The following is an 18,922-nucleotide window of genomic DNA, read 5'->3' on the forward strand; positions in this document are numbered from 1 at the left end:
AGCCAGACTTCATTGAAATGCATAGAGATAAAAATATGTCACGCTCAGCGGCTGTGCTATTCTTGTGTGGCGCTGTGATTATTGAGATGGTAATTGACCCCACCTGTAGACAGCCCCTATTCTGTAGTCAATCATTTCATTTGATGTTAAAATATGTGAAAGTACAATTATATAATTTACATTACAAATCATGCTGAATGCCAGGGGTCTCTGAACCGCTGACAGATGCAAAGGAATCGGGGTTGAGGGAGAGAACCCCGGTCAATAAATGAAGTGAATTACACCGGGCGAAGGGTTCAACTTTCCTTGTTTGTGCCCACAACAATAGCTTTTGTGCGTGTGTCATTGAAAGCGTAGCTATGGCCTTCTCTCCGCACCATAAATGGCAGCCTCTGAGACGCCTTTCTAAGGACGGCTCCCCTCTTCGCTGGCAAAGAATCGCTTCTCCCATTAGGTAAAGAAGTGAGGGCTTGTCCGGGCCTGGACGGAAAGCAGACCTATGAAAAGGAAGAAGGCGTCAGGTCTGGGAGGTTAAGGTGGCTCTTTGCGGCCTGAACCCAACACAGACGTGAATGGGAGCCCTGTAAATCCGGCTTGCGTGTTTCCGAACCTCAGATCTTGGCCATCAAGCGTGACGCTCGCATTAATATTATTGGAAGTCATAGCTATTATTTACTTAGAATTTAATATGTGTCCGGCAAGGGGTTGAACGTTTCGGGGACATTATCTGGGTCACCGTCACGACACAGCCACGTGAAGTAGATCTGCTGTCAGTACCCTCTTCCAATGTGGAGAGCGGATACAGTGGTTCCAGGGCTTGCCCGGGACCTTTGGGTTAGAAGATGGACAGGCAGCCAGTGGGAGAGCCAGGGTCAGGCATCGGACGTCTATGGTGACCATGCAGGACTGGGAAGGTGCACAGGACAGGGTGTCTAACTCAGTGGGGCTTATGCGAGAGCAGGCGAGTCTGGGTGGGAGTAGGCCTCCTTGGTGAGGGAGATCCAGTTGAGGAACTCACCAACCATAGTTTCCGGTGGACACTGATGTGACGTGGGGAGCCAACACCAGTCCTACCCCAAGACCTTGCTGGGGAACCGGCCCTCGAAATCTCTCATAGGCATGACGATCTCTCCTGTGGGTACATAATACTTGTCGCACTCGGGGCCACCCAAAGCCAGACTCTCTTGCTCTTTCTTCTGCCACATTCCAAAGCTGCTGGGCTCTGCAGTCCCCGGGGCCCCTGGCTTCTAGAAGCGAGTGCAGTCCTGGTCCTGGCTGGTGAAAGAAAAAGCTCTCCTCCCCACAAAGTGATTTTGGGCACCTAGAGCTAGGCTGATTTCTGATGCAGACACCTGATCCTTGCAATGTGCTGGGAATCCTGCCTTGTTGGCTAAGAGCCTGGGGTTTGCTGCCAGCACGTCTCCCATAGGGGCGAGCCAGCTTCGGAGCGACCTCCCCTGGAAGTCCTCGGGAAGACTATGCTTCCGAGCTCATCACCTTGTACAGATGCCCGTCGGCACACAGCCCCCCTCGTGATTTTTTATATCCCATCTTCCTGTCCTCTTTATCGCTTAGAATAATTGTGAAAAGCACAAAGTCTGCAGACAAACACCTGGGTTCAAATGCCTGCTCTGGGGTCTGCTGACTATAAGATCTAGGATACATTAATCTCTGTTTGCCTCGGTTTCCTCATTTGTTAGCAAAGTGAACAGTAGTGCCTGCCTTATACAGTGGTAAGAATTGAGAGTTAGGGGCACCCGGGTGGCTCAGCTGGTTAAACATCCGACTTTTGATTTCAGCTTAGGTCATAATCTCACGGTTCATGGGTTCAAACCCTGCGTTGGGCTCTGCACTGATAGCTCGGAGCCTGCTTGGAATTCTCTCTCTCTCTCTCTCTCTCTCTCTCTCTCTCTCAAGTTCTCTTTCTCTAATTCTCTAAATGAATACATAACCTTAATGAAAAAGAATTCAGGGTTAAAATGCAATTGGAACAATGCCTGATAAATAGGAAGAGTGCATGTGAAGCGTTAAATAAATCTGCCTTTTTTCTTAAATAGTTTTTTCTTAAGCAATTGTTATATGCCACTTCTATTTATGTCACCTATATTTGTTTCTTATCATCTTTTTAAAAACCCATGCAAGTAGTAAATATTGTTTTAAAATCTGTTCACGGACTCGCAGTGGACTGGGCGCTGCACTCTGGGGGACCCCCAAAGAGTCAAGTTCAAACTCCTTGGCCTGCCATTCAAAATCCCCCCCCAAATTGTCCCTCACTCACCTTTGCACATTGTCTCCCACTGACAACTCACCACACACTTGTACCTTGTCCTCCGTTGATTTAGGTACTTCAAAACCACAAAGCTGTGCCCTTCTTTGTGCAGAGACAGGAGAGCGTAGTGGTGAAGTACTCAGGTCTAAAGTGGAGTGACACAGGTTGGAACCCCAGCTCTGCTGGCTTCGCCCAGTAACATCATTACTAACCACCCCCCCTGCCCCCGCATCTCAGCTTCCACATTTGTGAACTGAGGACAATTCTAGAACCCACCTCTTTAGAGAGGTTACAAGAATGGAATGAGTTAATTCGTCAAAGTACTCAGTTCAGGGCTTGGCCAAAAGAATGCTTTCGAAGTGTGAGCTCAGCCAGTCTTTGGTATTTTGGTCACATTTATATGTTAAATAAAAGCCCTTAAGCCTGTGTTTACGGGCCCAGAGAATGAAGCAGCGACTTCCCTGCCCAGGCTCTGGGAGAGAGCTATTTCAGGGGCTCCAAAGCCCTTGCTCCCCTGCTGGAGACGCACAGCAGAGCGCCAGAGACTCGGGAAGCTAGCTGATCTGGGAATGAGCCTGCCATTCCTCCTTTGAATCAGAAATCCCGGCAACAGAGATCGCCCCTCGGTGAATGAGCCAGACGCTCCGGCCAGGGAAAATTTCCCAGGCACTTTCCGGAGACTCATTTTGAAAGTGAATTGAGACATTATCTCTAATTAAAGTGGCAATCTGCCCCCCATGAGCTTCCCATCCCTAGATGCCCAAACGATGGCCTCTGTGTTGTCCCCTCCCAGCCTTCTCTACCTCCTTTTAATTTCAAGCCCATCAGCAGGCCAGTTTACTAAATTGGTTTTAATGGAAATTTAGCCAGCATGAATAATAATGAAATGTAAAATTATTCCTTAGCTAATGAACAGCCAGCGGCTTTGGGGTTAATCGTTTGCTTCTGGTGTCAGCTTATTTATATTGAAATAGAATTGTAATAGGATTCCAAACTAAAACTGTTTCATCTTCTTGATCACTTACCTTAGGGTTTATTCTTTATCATTAGCCATTGTTCCGTAATCGCTCCCACTTTGGACCTACTTGTGAATTAATTAATTACCTAGCTAAACTTGAGTGGTATTTTCTTTAAAAGATAGAAGACGTGTCTTCTTATCCCTGAGCATTGTGCTTTTATTCCAAAGGTCTCCAGACCCACAGATATATCTTCTTCCCTGATCTTTATACCAGATGGTCATCTTGATCACTGCGAAATCGTGGCTTCTGGCTGTCTCCACTGATCCCATTAGAGGTCTAAGGAACAGACAGCAAAGGGATTGTCCATTTCTAGAAACTCATTTTCCTTTCGTAGGACTCAAGATCCCCATTAAAAAACATGTAGGGTTAGATCACTAGAGCAATGCTTTTTAAATCTGTGGAGGTTCTTCAGGAGTATCGGTTACTCACTTGGGAGAAAACTGGTCATCCAAACAGTTCCTTCTTTCACAGATAAGTTTTCTGACTGAGTTTTTGTTTGGAAAAACAAAAAGATGGGAGGTGAGGCGCACTCTGTTTAAAAAAAAAAAAAAGGTTAGACTATGGACCAGATTCATAGTTTCCAAATCTGGCTACATCGAAATCACAACGGTAATGATTTCTTGGATTTAACACCAAAAGCGCAGGCAGCAAAAGAAAAAAAAATAAATCGGACCATCAAACTTAAAAGCTTTTTTACATCAAAAGACACTATCACCAGAGTGAAAAGGCACCCCTCAGAATAGGACCGCAGTCCTGTGTCTGTAAAGGGATTAATATCCAGGAAGTATAGAGAATCCCCACAACTAAACAACAAAAACTTAAACAACTGATTCAAAAATGCTTAAAGGACTTGAATAGATATTTCTCCAAAGATACACAAATGGCCAAAGAGCAGGTGGAAAGATTCTCGCTGGACACCCCTAATCGTGGAGAAAATGCAAATTAAAACCACCATGAGATACCACTTCACACCTCCCTGCCTCCCTCAGAGGATGCCAGTGAGATTTAATGATAAAACTCATGGAAAATATTTAGAACAGTGAAACATTAAATAAATTATTAGTATGTCAGCTAGTTCACCCGATGCGCGTTGAGTACCTGCCATGTGCCAACCAAGCGGCTCAGATCTGGTGACGTGAGTTACAGGGACCATAACCTACCAGTGAGCTTGCAAGGGGGCTCCGGGAAAGGCTAAATGGTAATAAAAGATGAACATGTGTAAAGGAAGGTAAGTTCCTGATGACAGGTATTTAGACCGGCTCTTCTTAATGTTTCTTCATTTAGAAAGACCAGGATATTGAAGAAAAAATGAACAAACAGAAAACTACCTACCTTATTTCTTAGTTTTAAGGTTGTGCCTCATTCCTAAAACCCCTGGAAGTGAATTTAGCACTGGCCACCTGGATTAGGCCTGCTTCTATTACACCCATCTGGAATTCACCAGAAGGGCAAACCCAGGCAGGCCCTTTCCCCCGGCCGTTCCTGCAAGGCAGAGTTAGGATGGGCTGTCCAAGCAGAAGTCAGGACCGGCCCTCGGCCAAGCTGCCAAGCGTTATGACCTGCGTGTGATGTCAGAACCCGAAGGGGCCCTTGGAGTCCGGCTCACCCATTTCATTCTATAGCCGGGGAGTCTGGGGCCCTGAAAAGGGATCCCAAGCATCTCTCCGGAATTTATGGCACAGGAGCAATGGGATTATGCTGTTCTAATTGTCTGTTCATCTGTCTTCCCCCCCGGGGGCCTCTGCGTCTTCATTTGACCTTTCATCCAGTCCTTGTTGAAACTTCCTTTTTCTTAATCTTGCTCCTTATAACTGTTATAAAGGATTAAAGAAGACAATTTGGGGGATACACACAAACTCGATGTAACATGTCATGAAGCGGCAGTCTCCGTTTCGAGGGGTTGAGGGAACGGCGCGGAGGAGGCGCAAAGCACGAGGCTTATAGAGGATAAAGAGTAAAGAATGAGGAAAGAAGAGCAGAAAATGCACAAGGAACAAAGAAGTAAGTAGAGACAGACCTGGCGTGGTGTCTGGGGTTCCTTGTCTCGTGGAACATTTACAGGGGCGTGAAAGCTATCTAAGTGTCCGTTTGCTGATGTGCTCCCCCCCACCCCCCTCCCCCCACCCCAGGGCCGGAGCCGCTCCATCTTGGGCCTGGAGACTGTTTTCAACATTTACAACAGTTTTTGTTGAAATGTTGAATGTTTGCTCATTCTGAGACACAGTGAGGGGTAACTTGTGCCCTTGATGGGGATGTGGGAGATGAGGCAGAAGGGCTTTCTTAGGCTGGGGGCTGTGGCTTCCTCACACCGCCCCCCACAGGCTGACCCCGCCCTCTCCCACAATGCATTGCAGCACGGCCACCCTTGCATCTGTTAACAGCTATGTAACGGAAGGGCCCAGAGACTCCGGAGTACCCGTTTCCCAGACTTACCACAGACTCAGGATTATCTAGCATGCTTTCACAGAGGCTGAGATTCCAAACCCCTTCCCTTTGGAAACTCTGATTCAATAGATTGCCACGTGGACCTTGGGACTCTGCATGTTTGGGAGCATCCAGGTGATTTTTAGACTGTCTAGTGAAGTCAATATTCCTGCCTTTCTCTTCCTCCGTATAAGTTGCGGAAGAGAAGATTGGGCCCTGATGGTAAGAAGTAATATTTTTAAATGTGTAAACATTGTTCATTAAGCAATTCATTTAAAAAAATGACTTCTTCTGCTCGAAAGCCTCGAGGAAGGCCATAAAAGGAAAACCATTACTTTGCCGTTCACAGCCTTGACGGTTGGACAGCTCTTTCTCTGGTCTCTCCATCGGGATGAGCATTGTCATCTTCATTTGGCAACAACCTTGCAGTCACCCAGCCCATGAATCCTCCCTCTGGACCCCCCCCACCCCCCGCCCCGTCAGTTCACAGGGAGGAGTAACAATGTGTCTGGAAGCAAATTATAAAAGAAACACATCAGCTCTAAATATATCATCCATGATGAGCCTTCTATTTTTGATCCATTGTTATATGACTTTGATATCCAAGAGCTACCGGTCTGCTAGGCTTTGCTGAAATTAGACTGAAGATATTAAAAGCAATTAATGCTCTTCTCTTTTGCTTTATTTATTTATTTCTAAGTTTCACAATGCAATTACTTAAGAGGCCTTCAGAAGAAATCCCGAGAATCATTTTCAATCAGCAGAATGAAAATGTCGCCTTTTGTGATTTGGCAAATAAACGACGTGTAGAAATAACTCCCTTATATCCACTGTGTACTATTCATTAAGGGCTAATTGCTGAGGTCTCTAAATGAAATACGGCAAACTGCACCACTTCTGTGCCAGTTTGTTTAAAATCTGCAAAGCTTTATTATTAACACTATTTAATTATGAGAATGTCAGCCATGGAGAATTCCAAACCCACACTTTCCCTTCATCATTAGTAACAGGGCAAAAATGAAACACTTTCAACAATGAAGGGTTCATATTTCAAGCTTACACAGTAGCTGCTAAAAGGCTATACTCAGAAAATCAATTTTATTAAAGTCCTTCGAGCACTAAAGGGACTTGCATGCAACTAGGCAATTTTAAAAACATGTCCAGGAGCCGCGACTTTCTGATTCATGTTTTTAGTGGGATTATTTTTGACTATTTTCAATATTGTCTCCTTACAGTGGGGTCAGGAGTGATTTGAGGAAGGGGCAGGCAAGGCAAAAGGAACATGTCCTCACAATTTCTCCCTGCCTCAATTTCCATGAGGCGCGGGGATCTGTGGGAACAGCAATCCAGAAGAGCGATGGTGTGTAAGACCTGGATAGGGAGGGAAAGAGGACCACGTTGTTCCAACCTCATTTCATTTTATATGTTTTCATTTTAAACTCAGGAAAATAATAACCAACGATGGATCTCAGCCACAGCTGTACCAGCTTGGGCTTCGAAGCCTGCACAAAACCTCCCTAGTCACGCAAGTTCCAGAAGCGTGTTTTGTTCAAATTCCTCCCTTGGCAATTCATTTACTGCCTTCCTACGATCGTGAGCGCTACCTCCTTTGATCTCTTCTCTCGGTGATCTGGGTGTCTCATCTCCTCAAAAAGACCCTGAGTGTTTTGAGGGCAGACACCCTGAATCCATTGTCTTAGAACCAACCGGAAAGCCAACCCTTTCCCTGAGAAAGTACTTTCGTCTTTTATGACTCTTGTCTAGTTGTCTAAAGATGTCTCTTCTCCCCAAAGTTTCTTGCAAACCCTTTGGGGAGATGTGCCAAAAGTCATCACAGTGCTTAGAAAAGTGCTTGGCACACGGCAGGTCTTCAACACACGTTGGTTGACTCCATTGGTGTATTAATAATCAATGGCTCCATTTCTGTGGCTTCCGAGTAGCCTGGCCTTGGGCTTTTGTTTTAGTAGGTCTGCAGTGATTCCTTTCTGTATTGTCATTTCAGTATTTTAATATCCTTTACTGTTTCAGTATTGTTGTTTTTCAGGCCAATTGGCAGGACAGCGTGGGAACCCCAATCGGACAGCCTGGGTCTGACTCCGGCTGCTGCCTATCTGCAGCCACGGCATCCTCCCGAAGTGGACTTTGACTCCTCAAAGGCAAGAATGCTTCTTATGCTTCCCAGTGTCCCCCTTGGTTTAGGACAGTGGAAAGAACCAGGGCTATGTCATCATGTGGGCCTTCATTTGAAGAGGGACTTTATTCTCTATGACCTGTGCGACCTTGGGCTACTCCCCTGACCCTTCTAGGCCTTGGTTTCTTTATGTGTAAAAATGTGTCTATCCCATAGACTTGTTCTGAGGATTAGATGAGATGATACACCGCAGCATTAGTGCCTGGGGCGGGGGGTGGGGTGGTACAGAAATGGCTCTATGAGTGGAGGCTTTGGATGACAGCAGAAAGCACACCATGGCTAGCGTCTGGTCCAGTGGGCAGGTTTTAGGTGTGAGTATGAAACTACGGTAGAGAAGCCAGGATAGTTGAGTCCAGTCCCAACTCTGGTTGTGGGCAAGACCTCTCATGTCTGTTTTAGTATCTTTGAAATGGGAACAGTTTCTATTTGCCCTGTTTGCATCCCACTGTTGTTGCGAGGCTGAGAGGAAAGAATAGATCTAAAAGCAACGGCGGTACGCACAATTACTCGGCTTCTGTCTAAAATATGTATTTGTTGAGGGCTGATGCCCACACCGTCACCTCCTTCCATGAGGACGTGTATGATGATGTCAGTCCTGTCCTCCAGGGTAAGGTAAGGCTAACCCCAGCCTCACGACAAACTTAACATTTTATTGAGCACTTGGCATGAGTTGGCAATATTGCTGGTTAATTCATTTAATCCTCATAACAAACCACTATGGCAATATTATTTCCCACTTCTTTTATGAATGAAGACATTGATGGTCAGAGGGGGAAGTGATTTGCCCAAGGATACACAGCTAGTAAGTGGCAGAGCTGAGATTCAAACTCAGGGAGTCTAACTGTTCACTACCTTTCAGCTGTTTGTTCTGAGATCAGCCGCTTTCCCTCTCTGGGTCTCTGGGTTCCTTTTCTCCTGAGGAGTGAATAGTTTTCCACCTAGCGCTCCTTAGATCCAAGAAAGCCTCAGCAACAGAGGAGAGGAGCGGAAAGGGATTTGGGCAGGAAGGGTGGGGAAAGGCCAAGGAGCACAGGGCTCTAATTTAATAAAAATAAAATATTTTAAGTTGTCAACCCATTACCATTTTCATACACAGCCCCTTTCATTGTGTGGATATTTACAAAGATCAAAGATCATCTCCAGTTCAAGGTCGGATAAAAAAAAAATCTCCTTATCATACGGTCTAGTTCTTGCTTTGTTTTAGTTTTACATTTATGTCTTGAATTGGACTGGGATTTATTTGGTAGAGGAAGAGAGGTAAAGCTCTCACCTTGTATTTTCTAAATAGTTAATCAATCTCTTTGGCACAATTTTATTAAATCATTATTAATTTCCTAACTTATTGGAAATCCTCCCTTTATCAAACAAATGAATATGTAAATTTGAGTTTGTTTATGAACTTTCTCTTACTCCGTGGACATCTGTCTACTCATGTTTCAACACCACAAAGGTTGTTGCTCATTGATCAAAATAAATCCGTATCCAGTGTCTGCAGGTTAATAATATTTGAAACCAAGAACTTTGGATGTGAGGTCAAAGCCAACATAGACCCATTACCATTAGGACTTTGCATGCCTGGGCAGCCTTCCATCAGCATAGTGCAGTGGTATGTCAAGGCTCTGGAAACATTGTCTGCCAATTAGTCACTTGACTCCTTGTCCAAATGGTTGGTGGGAAGTCTTGGCAACCATCATTAAACATTTGTAAAAGATAAGGGCAAATGTGTGGTCAGGTGGAGGGCTAAAAATGTGGTGAGCTCTCCTGGTTTCCGAGAACCCGAAGAGGCACTTGGAAATGGGTTTCCATGTTGGGCCAGTGTTAGCCCATGATACAGATTTGGGCACAAGAAGCCACTCCAGGATCACTGGAAATTTACTTTAGTGGAAAAATCTGGTCAGCACAAGGAAATTATCTCACTGTCTGCCTCACACTCAGTGCTGTGTCCATCTGTCCCATAGCAGAGCGGTGTTGGAAAGTTTTGGGAGCCCTTTGGAATTTGGAGCCAGAAGTAGTGTTGCATGAAGGCTCCCCATTTCCTTTCAGAATACCTTTGGACAAATCTCTAATCTCTCTAACCCTCCATCGCTTGCTCTGTAAAATGGAGATAATTGGTCAGCTGTGAAGATCAGCTGAGATGATGTGAAATGTGAAAACACAATACTTTGTAGCCTTTAAGTCATTAAACAAATGATAGGGGCATGACACCTGGACCATGATCCTTCATAGAGATGAATGGTTGGAGACTGGGTTCAAAAGTTTTCACAGCTTTAAGCAAGAGTTATGGAATCCTCCAAACCCCAATGACAAGGAATACGGTTGGACAGCTAGATGGTTAGTTTCATTTGATGGTAGGCTTTTTTTCTAGTGAAAAGAAAAGAGGGCACTAGAGATGCTGTACCTTATAGAAATGCCTTTTCTATTAAAAAAAAAAAGCTTGAGTGAAGTATTGGCATTTGGTAAAATCTCAAGCATAGGCCCACAGGAATGGAATGCCTGGGGTCCTGTAGTTTCATGGCCATCCATGTAGACATTGAGTGGCCTTTTGGCCACACCAAGGGGTTTTGTTTTTTTAAGTATTTATTTTGAGAGAAAGAGTGCAAGCAGGGGAGATAGGCAGAGAGAGAGAGCGAGAGGGGTAGAGAGAAAGAGGGAGAGAGAGAACCTGAAGCAGGCTGTATGTTGTCAGCATGGAAACAAGGCTCCATCTCACGAACTGAGATCATGACCTGAGCCAAAATCAAGAGTCAGAAGCTCAACTGACTGAGTCATCCAGGTGCCCCCCAAGATTTGATGTTATGGAGTTTCACACTAAAGTTCTCAAATTTAGTGTCTCTTCTCATTGTCTCCACTTAAACTTTTTATATTCTCTTTTGAGCCCAGTCCAATCAGGTTCCTCTCCACTGAGAAAGCTCCTTTCAAGGTCATATTGTCAAAGCCCAAGGCCAAGTCTCAGACTTTATCTTATTTAGCTCCTCCACAGTGTGTAACACCATTGATCATCCTCTACTTCAGAAAGTGCTTTCTTTGTTGGCTCCTAGTATACCACACTCCCCTGGATCTCACCCTCTAACAATGGAAATACCCTCTTAACTGGAGATCTTCCATGATCTCCCCAATTTTTAAATGCTGGGGCATTCCTGGACTCAGTTCTCAGATTCCTTCCCTCCCTTTCTTTCTAGTTTCCTTCCTCACCAACCCTTCGTGACTCTTCTCCTTTTCTCTTCTCTGGTCATACTCATGCCTTTGTTGATTTTCCCCTCTGGCTACTAATCCAGTATCATGGCTTTATCTTAAGATATATTTTTAAATGAGACCCCTCTCTCTCTCTCTTTTTAATAACATTTATTTACCTTTATCTTGAGCGAAAGACAGAACGTGCAGGGAAGAAGCCAAGAGAGAGGGAGAAAGAATCTCAAGCAGGCTCCATGCTGTCAGTATGGAGCCCAGTGCGAGGCTTAAACCCATGAACCATGAGATCATGACCTGAGCCAAAATCAAGAGTGTGATGCTCAACCAACTGAGCCACCCAGGTGTTCTGAGACCTCTCTCCTGATCTTCAGGCTCATATATCCACTTGGATGTCTAAAAGGCATTGCAAACTTAGCATGTCCAAAACCAAATTCCTGAATCCACCACTCCTTGGTGGTCCTCCTGCAATCATCCCATCTCAGAAAATACCTCCATTTTCCCAATTATTTAAGCCAAATTCCTGTTGACTCTACCTTCAACATATATCAGGACCTCTTTTACTCAACTTCTCCATGTACCTACCTGGTCCAAGCCACCAATATCTCTTACAAAGATGACAGCAGGGCATCTGAGCACCTCAGTCGGTTGAGCATCCAACTTTGGCTCAGATCATGTCCTCACAGTTTATGGGTTTGAGCCTTGTGTCGGGCTCTGTGCTGACAGCTTGCTCAGAGCCTGGAGTCTGCTTCAGATTCTGTCTCCCTCTCTCTCTGCCCCTCCCCTGCTTGCTCTCTGTCTCTCAAAAATAAATAAATGTAAAAAAAATTTTTTTAAAAGAAGGATGACAGCAATAGCCTCCTATCTGGTCTCCTTCCTTCCAATCTTGTCATAGTCTTTATAACTCTAGGAGGCTGCATGATTCTGTCAAAATCTGATTCTGATCCTGTCATTCCTCTTCTGAAAACCCTCCTAGGGTTTCTCCTCTTACTTGGAGGAAAAGTCAAATCCTTACGATGGCCTACAAGGCCAAAAATGAGCTCCTTCACTGCCCTCAGTCTAATTTCCCATTTCCTCTGTCATGTTTTCTGCTGCAGCAAGACTTGCCTCTTTGTTCTTCTTGTCTCAGGACTTTTTTGTTTTTCAGTTTATTTATTTATTTTTTGAGAGAGGGGGAGAGAGAGGGAGAGAGAAGGAGCATGAGCAGAGGAGGAGCAGAGAGAGAGAGGGAGACACAGAATCTGAAGCAGGCTCCAGGCTCTCAGCTGTCAGCACAGAGCCTGACACAGGGCTCGAACCCAAGAACCATGAGATCATGACCTGAGCCGAAGCCGGACCCCCAGTCAACTGAGCAGCCCAGTGGCCCCATTGTCTCAGGACTTGTGCGTGCTGTTCCTGCTCCCCAGGCTGTTCTTCCATTGGGTAGCTGCATGGTTTACACCTTTACTCATTTCTGGTCTCCATTCGAATGTCACCCAATCAATGAGACCAACCTGGGCCACCACTGATATAAAAACAAATCCAAGCCACCGCCTTTGCTCTTTCCTCTGCACTGTTTTTTTTTTTTTCCTCTCTTGGGCTTACCACTACCTGATGTCTGTGTGTGTGTGTGGACACAGAGTAGGGGCCCATAAACACATGTTGAATGAATGAGTGAATGAATGAAGGAGTCCCAGTCAGCACGAACCCTTACGAAAGCAAAGTCTGGCCAGGTGCTGCCTCTTTCCAGGGTGGAGGGCCACCCATCAGCCCCCAGACCTTGGTGCTCCAGCAGGAGAGCTTTGCTGTGTCTCCCAAGTCCCCCCGGAGTAGCACTGGATGGGGATTCAGAGCTGTCCTCAAGCTCGGAGGTGCAGGCCCTGGCGATGTGCCCAGCAAGATGGGAAGGCTTGGGGTTATCGCTGGCATGGCTGGTGTATAGACACAAGTCTTGAAAAGGAAACAGAACAACTTCACAAGGGAGACCAAAAGCCGACCAAGCAGGCTGCTATCATAAACTGCCGAGTTTGCGGTCCTAGGTTTGTAGAGGATTTGTCTGGACTGATTTCCTCCGGGGAAACAGTAATGTGTGTCAGCAATTACTCTTTCAAGTCGAAACACTGTCTTTATCACAGGTCACTCAGCCGCTCGCTCGCTCGCTCGGAGGGCTGTACGGAGAGAAGGGGACGGTAACTGAGGCCTTGCTGGGCCTGGGGCAGGGGTGGGGGTGGGAGAGGGCACAGGCCCCCGGCCCCCACCGTCCGGAGGGACCCCGGACTCAGCTCACTTGAGACTCAGGAGCATCCCCTGAGCTGGAGCTCGGGAAAGAGAGCCAACCCACACAGGGCTGGTTTTACGCTTTTAGTTCTAAGATAGCGATCGTGAGGGAAAATTCCCTGCGTTTGTGGAATCATAAATTTTTTAAAGTCTCTTGGCTCCACTTTTAAATTTAGTGCCTGAATAAAATGTTGGCTCGAGCTCCATATTCGATTATTAAAAATCATACTCGGGCCTGGGAGACGAGTATTTACGCATCTGCCTGCTCATCTGAAGCCCCACATATCAAAATGTGGCTCACAGCACAGCGCGGTTCCAGGGGAAGGGAGGCGTGCCGGAGCCCGGCATGCATTTGTTCAGTCAGCGAGTTGGACCACGGGGCCTTTCAGACTCTTTCTTGCTCTAAAATTTGTGAGTGCCCCTCGCTGCACCTTTACTGAATTCATGGCTTGTTTTTTCCCCTTGGTTTTTAAAGAAATACACACATGCTTGTGTACACATGTGCACGCACGAGTCACAGAAGGAAAGATCTGGAAGGATCCAGACCAGATGGATTCACAGTGGTTACTTTATGAGGGAACCAGGATGGGAAGGGGTGTGGTCAAAGGAGATGTTAACCTTATCCATATGTTGAATTTTTTTTTTCCAGGAACACGTAGTGGCATGTTAATTAATTATTTTTAAACCAGCACCTGATTGCCGGAGATGATCCAGAAGCCACAGAAAAAGGCATAAAAATGAAAATAAAAGTGAGTCCTATGACTCCCGCCCCAGCAATGATGCTGTTGGCGTTTTGCACTTTGGTTTTAAGAACCGTGTCCCAGGGAACCAGGTCGACCCACACAAGGTGTTCATGCTGGGGTTAGACAGACAGAGCGTTTGATGACAAGGCATAGGTTTGGTTTCATTGCCAAAAGGGATGATACGTACATCTTTTCCCTTAAATAAAAATCAACCATTAAATTCCCTGAGGAGCGAGATGTGAGAGGTGTCCATTTTGGCCCATTAAAAAAAAAACACACCCCAAACATCTGTACATTTTATTTTGGTGGATTATGAATCATCAGGGTCCCAGACATGGTAAGTATTTACCCAAAGGAGAGAGAGGAACGTCACTAACAGGAAAAGGAGACACGGAATGCTCTGAGATGAGGAAGAAGAAGCTTCTAATGCTTGCTTTAAAGGAAGTTTAGTAAAAAGACAGCTGCCTCTCAATGGCTCCAGGAGGCCCACAAAAATGCCACAAAAAACACCTGTGGTTCAGGAATGGCTCACATAAAATACATAGATTCCTTTAAAAAAAAAAACCTTATAAACAGCTAATCTGTATTTTGGAAATTGTTTTCCATGGATTTTAACTGGACTTCACCCACCGTGATAGAGCTCACGCGCACGCACATGCACACGCTTTAAAAGCATCACAGTGGAAAAACAAACACCATTACCTGGAAGGAAATTCTTTTAATATTAAACGATGCTCAAAATAATGCCCCGGCAATGAATGCCGTGTCTGATGCTGATCTATAAACGTCTCAAAAAAGCAGGGCCATTTCTGTTGAGAATGTAGGAGAGACGGCAGATTCTGCCTCCGTTTTAGAAGGAACAGAGGTTCTGGGTTGAGAGGAGAGAGGCTGGCCCCAGAGTTGGGGGTGTCCATACTGTGTGGGAAGTGGCTAAGAGAAGAGGCCTTAGCCGGACCCCCAGCCGGGCCTCCTGGCCCAGCGTAAAGAAAACCTTGGGGGTAGTGTCCAGATAGTCACTCTGCCCCGCTTCTACCTGGCCTTCATTCTGGGTCTTTGGGGGACAAGTTCCTTTCTGAAGAGCTTCCCAGTTTATGTGCAAGCGCAGGGTAACAGAAGTGCATAGGGCCTCGGCGTTGGGGAGTAGGGGCCGTACTCTCAGAAGCAGTATCTCCACTTCTTTGCTTTTTAAAAAATTTTTTTTGTTAATGTTTATTTATTTTTGAGAGAGAGACAGAGTTCGAGTCGGGGAAGGGCAAAGAAAGAGGGAGACACAGAATCTGAAGCAGGCTTCAGGCTCTGAGCTGTCAGCACAGAGCCAAACATGGGGCTTGAACTCGTGAGCCACAAGATCATGACTTGAGACAAAGTCAGAGCCATCCAGGCGCCCCACTATTAAGCTTGGAATCTGCCAGTTTAATTGTCTCTATAGCAACTCTACCCTCATAAACATCATTTCTCTGCGGGAAAAGCTGGATCACAAATGAGAAAGACCTGATTCAAATGCTAACCTCTTCATCCTGAAAACAGATTCATCACGGCTCAGGATGAAGGAATGTCAAGGGTATCTAGTTCATCCTGCACCTAATGCTTGAATCTCCATGATGACATCCTGTTAGACCCTTTCCTCTTACATGCCCACAGGGGAGGGGAACTCATTACCTCCTCACATCCGAGAGAGGCAGTAACTTTTCCTCTTACTGAGTTAAAATCCAGCTCTGAAAACCCTTCATTCAATGGTCTGTGCTGTGGAGTCTCCATGACAACAGGCTGTCATGTCCCCCTCTGTGTTTCTTCAACTATTCCTCCCATGTGTTTTTCTAGGTCCCTTTCCTGTGAGCTCATAGCCCTACCCTCTACTCACCCCACCCCACTGCACCCTGACTTAGCCGAACACCCCAGAACCACTAAGGAGTATCCACAATTCAGATGTTGGAAAATAGATTGTATTAATCAGAATTCCTGTGACAGCAACCCAGTTCAAAAAGGCCTATGCCAGAATAAGGAGTTGATTGGTTCACACCACTGAAAAGTCCAACAGTTGGTCTCAGGCATGGCTTGATCTGTGGGCTCACTAGTGTCTCAGGGCTCAAGCTCATTACCTCCATCTAGGCCTTCGGCTTCCGTCTATGGGAGACGAGACTGGCAAGATGGCGGCCAACAGCTCTGCGCCTGGCAGAGGAGAGGCTCCCAGCACTGATGGTCTAGGCCAAAGTTCCGGTCTGACGGTCACTGGCCTGAATTGGATCGTGTGTCCATCCCCTATTCTGATAACGGAGGCTGGGCCTGCGCCGAACATTCTACCCCTGGAGCTGGTGTGGGAGTCAACTTCTCCCCAGAGCCTCTAGCTGAGAATGGGATTTGCCAAAGGAAAAGAGGAGACCAGTTACCAGAAGGAGGGAGAATGGAAGTTGGGGGGGGGCGGTGGTGAATGTCCCTTACAACCAACTGAAGATGTGCAGCCCCTGCTCCGTGGTCCCTGATGGGGACAAAGAGAAGAGATCCCGCAGGAGGGAAGGTAGCGCTGTGGTGGGTGATCCCTGTAGGTCAGCAGCGGCCTTTGTGAGCACAGACACGGTCAGCTTTCTCCCTCGGGGCTTCTGATAAAAGCTTTTCCTCACAAGTACCCCAGCCAGCTTTAGCCCCGCCATTCACAGTTTTCAGGTTGTTGCCACATTGTTCAGAAGGAAAGTTGATTTTTGCACTTAAATTAGGTTGCTTAAAAAAAAATAAACAATAACACTAACTCCTCTTCCTTTTCCCATCCCCTCCTCACTTTGTTGAAAGACTGGACCCCCTGGAGACTTCAGGTGCTAAATGTGTATTATGAGGTTAGGAAAGGAGTCCACGTAAGTGGAGACATCAGCGGTCCCTAGAGAGTGTTGTTTCGAGAAGGTGGGTGGTTCAGGGGCTCTTGGTGGGGCTCTGATATGAAGTAAAAAGATCTTGGGGTGCTTTCGCGGCTCAGTCTGTCGAGCATCTGACTCTTGATTTGGGTTCAGGTAATGGTCTTGCTGTTCTGTGCTTTGAGGAGCCTGCTTGGGATTCTCTACCTCCACCTTTCTTGCCCCCCACTCTTCTCTTTCTCTAAAATTGAAAAATATATATATATCGCCAAAGGTCATAAAAGTGAAACCCTAATGGACCAGCTTCTGCCCCCCATGAACAACAGTTTTGGGGATAGGGAAAAACAGCAATGCGATTGGCTAGTCACCAACGCCCAAGGCCTAGAGCCAGACGGACATCATACCAAGCTCATGTTACCCTCACGTTTTGACTAAAACTCTAGAAGACCACAAACATAGGACAGGTCATCTGGGTCAGTTAACACAGTGACAAAACATCCCAAGTATACGCCACCTCTTTCAAGTTTGACCGAAACAAATACTCCCAGAGGAAAAAAAAAGTAACAGACTTAACTAGGCAGGTCACAAATGAATAAAAACGAATGAAGATTCAACCTTCATAGCCATCAAGGGATTTGGGACAACAAGATGCAATATTCTGGGCCTCTCTAAAAGCTAAAGGTATTTAAGGTGATAATGCCTGGGGCTGGTGGAAATGCGGGCATTTCCTCCTGTATTCTGCTCAGGAGAGTGTGGAATGGCCCCCCTTTTTTGGAGGGTGTTTCGGCAATTTCTACAAAAAGCTTCAAAAATACGCATGCCTTGTGACCTGGCTAGTCAGCATTAAGGAATTATCTAGAAGCAATTATCATATATATTTATAAAGCTTTATATATAAAGACTAATTCCTGAAGCCTTACTTGTGGTAGCATAAATGAGCAACATTAAATTTCCAATAAGATATTGGTTAAAAGAGCCACGAAAATCCTATTTTGGAAGAATCCAGTGACACAAGAGATGTTTATAATATACCTGAAATTAATAAGCAAAAGCGTGTGTATATGTATATGTGTGTGTGTGTGTGTGTGTGTACTTGGAAGAAAGATTAGAAGGATAGCATCTAGAATACTAACTATGGTTATCTCTAGGTTGGGTGATCTGGGATGATGGGTAATGTTTTATGTGTATTTTCTATCATAAAAAATGACATTGACAATGGCTATTATTTATTCAGGACTTATTGCATGCCAGGCATTGGAAGATAGTTTTTTCATAGATTAATTTACCACACCCACCACTGTATGAGAAAGGTATTAAAACTGTACCCACTTGACAGATGAACAAACTGAGAGGCGGTGCTCATCAAAGCCCATGCCCTGGATACCCAGGAGCCTAGCGTTCCCTGCCAAAAAGGCCCTGTTGTGGGTGGGTCTACAGGTCCAATGAGAAAATTGGGAGAGATTTCTCCCTGTGCTCCAGGTCCTTTTTTTGTCAGTGATGCTCATCTGATGTGTATTCTCAAACTTCTTTCCATGCCTGTCTTTATCTGTAAAGAAAGAAGCAGAGTACAATGAAGGAAGCACCCCATAGAATTCCAGCCCTACTTTGGCTGTGTGACCTTGGGCAAGTCACTCCTCCTCTCTGAGCCTCAGAGTTTCTAGCTGGGGTTACACCTGCTTCTCCGATGCTCAGTGAGACTACTCACCAAAGAGGGTCTCTAAAAAGTGTTCAGGGGGATTGGTAGGAACTGAAATAAGCCAGTTCTCTTTCTTCAGCCCCAAACCCTTGGAGCCTTGTGAGAAACAAATTCTGAAATCCATTCATTCCTCGTCTCATTCCTACAGTATGTGTGCCCCTTTCACATGTATATTCTTTAATCCTCCACAAGGGCTATGTGGCCCAGGTAGGTTTTAGATGAGTTGTTATTGATCTTCTGATTTGGGGACAGAAGTATGTGTTTATGTACCTTCTTCAGCCATGAGATGACAAAA

At 45.7% G+C, this 18,922-nt stretch overlaps 1 long non-coding RNA gene across 4 annotated transcripts; it reads right to left on the reverse strand.

Annotated features, from left to right (window-relative positions):
• Nucleotides 1-290: 290 nt before the first annotated feature.
• Nucleotides 291-5,385, reverse strand: LOC115280493. Of its 4 annotated transcripts, none has more exons than XR_003903800.1 (6): nucleotides 5,306-5,385; nucleotides 3,718-3,819; nucleotides 3,295-3,564; nucleotides 2,323-2,414; nucleotides 1,019-1,132; nucleotides 291-497 (listed from the first exon to the last, which is right to left on the reverse strand). It is a non-coding gene; the product is annotated as an uncharacterized LOC115280493 (long non-coding RNA). The 4 variants fall into 4 exon arrangements; XR_003903801.1 differs by having other exon boundaries at nucleotides 2,310-2,414; XR_003903798.1 differs by having other exon boundaries at nucleotides 2,279-2,414.
• Nucleotides 5,386-18,922: the final 13,537 nt, after the last annotated feature.

This window comes from Suricata suricatta, chromosome 16 (genome assembly GCF_006229205.1).
Source record: "Suricata suricatta isolate VVHF042 chromosome 16, meerkat_22Aug2017_6uvM2_HiC, whole genome shotgun sequence".
NCBI lineage: Eukaryota > Metazoa > Chordata > Mammalia > Carnivora > Herpestidae > Suricata > Suricata suricatta.